Below are 6,000 nucleotides of genomic sequence, written 5' to 3'. Positions count from 1 at the left end.
CTCCTCCTCACTGGCCTCCCAGACGTACAGCTCTCCTCACCTCCTCTGTAAAAGAGCCTAAGCTCCTCTGGTGTAACAGATAACAGTTTCTAGTTGAGAAAAGACAAAAGCATCTCCATTCTCTGGGGTGCAGAATCAAGAGAAAACATAAGTCCCACCTCAATAATTTTGTGTTTTGGTTCCCAGGCCCTTTGTTTATGGGGCAATCTTTTTACAAGAAAAGAAATAGTTCAAAACCCCAGCAGACTCACTGCCTCTGAGCTCTCTGGTCTAACACCCTTGCTGTGAACCTCTAGCTGGTCTCTGAGCTCCGAGGCCTCTCCAAGGCACTGTGGAGGTCTAAAAAGCAAACAAAATGTTCAAAAGTATAAGGGATGGAATGGAAAATATTATAAAACAATGGTATGTCCTCCTATGCAGTACTGTGCTCAGTTCTGGTCCCCTGAGGATACAGCAGATTTAGAAATGGGACAGAGGCAGATGGCAAAAATGATTAGAGACGTGTGAAGAAAGACTGGGGCTGTTTACTTCAAAGGAGATGAGCAAGATGGAATATAATAGAGGCATGTGTATACAAAATAACAAATGGTATAGTTAAAGTACATTGAGTGTTTTTATTCACCTTCTCTCATATTACTAGAACAAGGGGCATTCAATTAAATTACATTTAAAACTAAGAGGAAGAAATATTTGTTCATATAACACAGTTTACCCACGGAACTCATTGCCACGTGATATTATTGTGGCCAAGGACTCAGGACTAGACCTTTTTATGGGTACTGAGAACATCCACAATAACATTGGGCAGGATAAAAAAAATTATAAGTGGGATAAACTGTCACACTTTCAAGCCTAAACTACCCCTCAACTGGCAAAGATTAGGAAGAAACTGCCTCTAGGATAATCCATAATTGTCCATTATGGGATTTCTTGCACATTCCTCTAAAGCAGTTAGTAGCAGACACTGTCAGGATGGTGGACTAGATGGACCACTGGACTGATCTGTTACGGCAGTTCTCATGTTCCCTGCTCTTTTCTCTAAGCAAATCTGATACCTGGAACCCACTTCCTGGCCTGCCTCCACCTCTCCTCCCATCAATAGGTCCCCAACTTTATAGACCTTGATCCTGCTAGCCAAGAAGTGTTAATGTAACCACAAAAAATACATACCAAAGTCATGGTCCTAACAAAACACATGCCGGCCTCTCTGCTTAGTCTGCTTTTAGTGACAACTGTTACTCCCTTTTGGCTGTCATTCTGGATTTTAATTATTTTGGGTTATACATATGGCCAGCTAGAAGCCCCAGCACTTCTGTGGGACAAGAGAGTTCTGCATGTGAGATGCTGTCGGCTTGTGGGAGAAGTAACCAACCCTGAACTTGACCTGGAAGTGTCAGTGAGGAAGAAGAGAGATGGCGCCATTGTCCTAGCAAAAAGACAAAAATCTTTCAACCAGGGAGATGGGCTAGAAATTGGTGGGGGAGACAGCTGCCAAGCTTGGAAGGCTAAAGAACTTGTGTCCAAAGCTAAGTAAAAAATAGAAGTCTGTGGTGTTTTGATGTTGCTTGTAATTATTAGAATTGGGAGCACTGGCTGTTGGGAGTCTGAAAGGACAGGAAACTGGAAGGAGGGGGGAGGAGTTGAAGAGACTGAGGGAGAGCTACTGAGGGTGCAGCAGCAGCTTGGAAAAGAGGTTTCTACTTTAAAAAATAAAGTCCTGTTGAAGTTTGTTAGTACCTTGCCTGGTTACAACAACATTTTGGTGACGAGGATGGATCTTCCGCCTCTGAACCCACTTGCATCCCTTCTACAAAGCCCAGGTGAGCCTCCATTTGCTTTTACTGCCTGAATCCATATGTTTGAGACTTATCTGCTTACAATCAGTGCTACAGAGATTTCTGAAGTAAGAAAGTGTGCTCTGCTAATCCACTGCCTTAGAGCAGAAGGACAGCATATATTTTACATTTTTCCCCTTGCAGACAATAAATGAGAGACTCCACTCACTGCATTAAATAACTTTTTTGTGCCAAAAGTGAGTGTAGTAGCTAATCACTACAGATTTCGCCAGCGTGAGCAGAAACCAGGGAACACTATAATGCAGTATATTGCTTCCCTGAGGAGTCTGATTGTAACTTGTGACTTTGGGAATATGGCAGATGAGATGATTAGAGAACGTGTAAGAGAACGTTTACTTCTAGAACCACAACTTACACTAGAAAAAGCAACAACCATTGCTACCCAGATTGAGTCAGCTACAGCTGAAGCCAAAATAATGAGCATGGATACAGGAGGAACAGTCCAGGCTGTGACTCCTTTGCAGAAAAGTTCACTTTCGCTGCAGACAAACAATTACAAGAGGAAAACTAATGAAAAACCACCAAATCAGCAAATTCAAAATACAGTAAAAGCTTGCTTTCGCTGTGGATCCCCACAACACCTTGCAAGCTACACAGGATGTCTGGCAAAAGTAGCTCAGTGCTATCACTGCAAAAAGATTGGGCATTTTGCTAAAGTATGTCGCAGCAGCCAGTTCAATCAACAGGTGCATGCTGTTACAATACCAGATGTTACTGTGCTGAGTGTGGACAAAATCACTACTGTACATATTCCAGAACAAATAAAGGGCACGGTAAATGTTTCCGCCATACCCTCAGGCGAATCACACTCTATTCAGCTAACGTTGGACACTGGCTCTGCAGTATCTATACTACCTGATTCCATCTATTTGCATTACTTCAAAGACGTGCCTCTTACTGAACCAAACTTCACTTGGTGTGTTATTTGAAAAACCATATTTCAGTACATGGCTGCCTGCCAGCAACAGTTACTTTTGGTGATTGCTGTGTAACAATGTTCTACATTGTCCACAAAGGCACTCCTATCCTTGGCAGAGATTTATTGGCTGTTTTAAATCTCAGGGTAGTTAATGGATGAATTGATCTTCCTCAGCAAAGCACACTTGTGGTACACACACCAGTTTCAGCTGGGACCCAACACTAGGTTGAGGAGAAACTCGGCTGTGGTTATGGGTTTCTGCATGAAGTTAAAATGCGGAATAATGTGATGCCTGTATGACAGAAATTACAGCGCTTACCATTTTCAGTCAGGGAAGCTGTTTCAGAGGAACTTAGAAAACTTGTTCAAGAGGACATTACTGAAGAGATTAACTCCTCGGAATGGGTTTTACCTATAGTACTGACGCAGAAGAAGGGGGGAGGCATTTGCCTTTGAGTGGACTTACGGGAGCCAAATAAAGGTATTGTGATTGACAGCCATCCTCTTCCTCACATAGCAGAAGTATTTGCAGAATTCCTTGGAGCAAAGATGTTTTCTACTCTTGATTTGCAGAGCGCATACCACCAGGTTATGTTGCATGAAGATAGCAGAGACCTCACAGCATTTATTACACGAGGGACTATTCCGTTTTAAACATGTTCCATACGGTCTTGCATCAGCCCCAAGTGCCTTCCAAAAAATGATGTAATTGATTTTGAAGAATCAACATGGAGTTCAGTGCTATTTGGATGATATTAATTGTGTTTGGAAATACTTCAGAGGAGCATGACAACAATCTGCAGTCTGTACTAAACTGCATCAGCAAAGCAGGCCTCAAACTCAATAGATCCAAAAGCAAATTTAGACAAACTGAACTCTCCTTTCTGGGGCATACAATTTCACAGGCTGGACTAAAACCTGATCCGGTTAATATCCTGGCAATTTCAAATGCTCCTCCTCCAACAGATTTGCAAACCTTACGTTCCTTCTTGGGTCTTACCACCTGGTATGCAAAATTCATTCCCAATTATGCTTCTGTCATTGAATCATTACGAGAATTACTATGGGGAAGTTCAACCTTAATGTGGACAACGGATGCACAAGCTAGTTTCAAAATGGTGAAAGACTTGATTGTACATAGTCCAGTACTTGCACTATTCAGTCCTGCATTGCCCACAATTGTAACTACTGATGCTTCTGATTATGGATTTGGGGCTGTCCTCACACAACTTCATGAGGACAACACAGAAAGGACTGTTGCATTTGCTTCAAGGACACTAAGTAATGCTGAGAGAAAATATTCTGCAGTCGAAAAAGAAGCACTTGCTTGTGTCTGGGCTACTGAAAAATGGAGAACTTACCTGTGGGGCCGCATGTTCAAGTTGCGTACAGACCACAACCCTTTGACGACGTTGCTCACCACAAAAGGACTGGGAAGAGCAGGATATGGTATTGCTCGACGGTCTGCAAGACTACTCTCTTTTAATTATGAACTGGAATATAAGCCTGGAAACCAAAATGTGGTCACTGATTGCCTTTCTCGCCTGCCTTTGCCTTCACCTGATGGTCCACCACAGGATGAGGATGTAGTAGTTGCGCTTATTACAAGCACTCTTACTGCAGTTACAAGAGAACAATTTCAAGCTGCTTGTTCAGCGTGTCCAGTTCAACAAAAACTATGGGAATTTCTGACAAAGAGATGGCCCTGTAACCCTAAAACCCTTGACCCAGTTTTGCTGCCTTATTTTAGATTTCGGTATGAACTTTCATTGCTCGATGGCTGTGTGCTATGAGGTACACACCAGCTACTTGTGCCAGAAGAATTACAATCAAAACTCATACAGTTGGCACACGATACTCATCAAGGAATTGTCAGAACGAAACAATGATTACGGGATCTGTATTGGTGGCCAGGGTTGGACTCTCAAACTGAAGCACTCATAAAACTGTGTCACTTGCCAAATGCATGATAAGACAGCAGTGACATGTACCCCTCCATTACAGCCTGTTCCTCTTCCTGAATCTGCATGGGAAAAAGTGGCGATTGACACTGTAGGACCCTTTGATACTGCTCCAACTGACTGTCATTATGCCATCACCTTAATAGACTATTTCAGTAAATGGCCTGAGGTAGCGTTTACATCGCAAATCTCTTCTGCTAGAGTAATTAAGTTCCTCTCTTCAGTTTTTAGCAGGGAAGGTAACCCCAAAGAACTGGTTTCAGATAATGGTAGTCAATTTACTTCCCTGGAGTTTGAAACTTTTCTAGCAAAGAGGAACATTTTACACAGAAGGTCATCCCTATCCTACCCTGAAGCCAATGGGGAAATCAAACGGTTTAACAGAAGTTTGAAAGAGTTTGCAAATGGCTAAATTGGAAGGGCGATTGTGGATAACCTTCACTACTGATTTCTTGCAAGCATACCGGGCTACATGACATGCCACAAATGCAAAGATCACCCACGGAGTTACTGCATGGGAAACAGATGAATACTAAACTGAACATTGCTGGATTGTTAAAGGCACGACCTGAGGCCCCAACTGAGGATGATGTGAGAAAAACAGTTGAACAGAGCCAAGCAAAATATAAGCCTTTCACAGACAAGCGTCGGGGTGCTAAAGAACCAAAGTTTCAGTGTGGTTCCTTCGTTAGAGTATGAAAACCTGGAATTTTATGCAAAGGGGACGATAAATTCACAGCTCCTCTTAAAATCATAGAGAAGAAGGGACCTTACACCTATCGACTTTCTGATGGGCTGGTATGGAATGCTTCTTATCTTGCACCTGTCTGTGCACCAAGAGGAGATTATGCCAACAAGACATTGCACTGGAACCAGGGCTTGAGAGACGGCCTGTCAGACCCAGACGACCACCTGTCTGGACTAGAGACTATGTTATGTAGTATTTATAGTGTTTTTAGTGTAATATTTCTGTCAACAGTATAGTGCCTTGTTTCCTATTTGTTCCTGTGGTTAGAACAACAATGTTTATTGTAATTGGGAGAGTTTCTTAAGAGAGGAGGGAGTGTGGTGTTTTGATGTTGCTTGTAATTATTAGAATTGGGAGCACTGGCTGTTGGGAGTCTGAAAGGACAGGAAACAGGGGGGAGTGGGGAGGAGTTGAAGAGGATGAGGGTGCAGCAGCAGCTTGGAAAAGAGGTTTCCACTTTAAAAAATAAAGTCCTTTTGAAATTTGTTAGTACCTTGCCTGGCTACTACAACAAAG

This window comes from Lepidochelys kempii, chromosome 1 (assembly GCF_965140285.1).
Source record: "Lepidochelys kempii isolate rLepKem1 chromosome 1, rLepKem1.hap1, whole genome shotgun sequence".
Taxonomy (NCBI): domain Eukaryota; kingdom Metazoa; phylum Chordata; order Testudines; family Cheloniidae; genus Lepidochelys; species Lepidochelys kempii.
The sequence above is the reverse complement of the archived record's forward strand: the minus strand, read 5'-3'. Positions refer to the sequence as shown.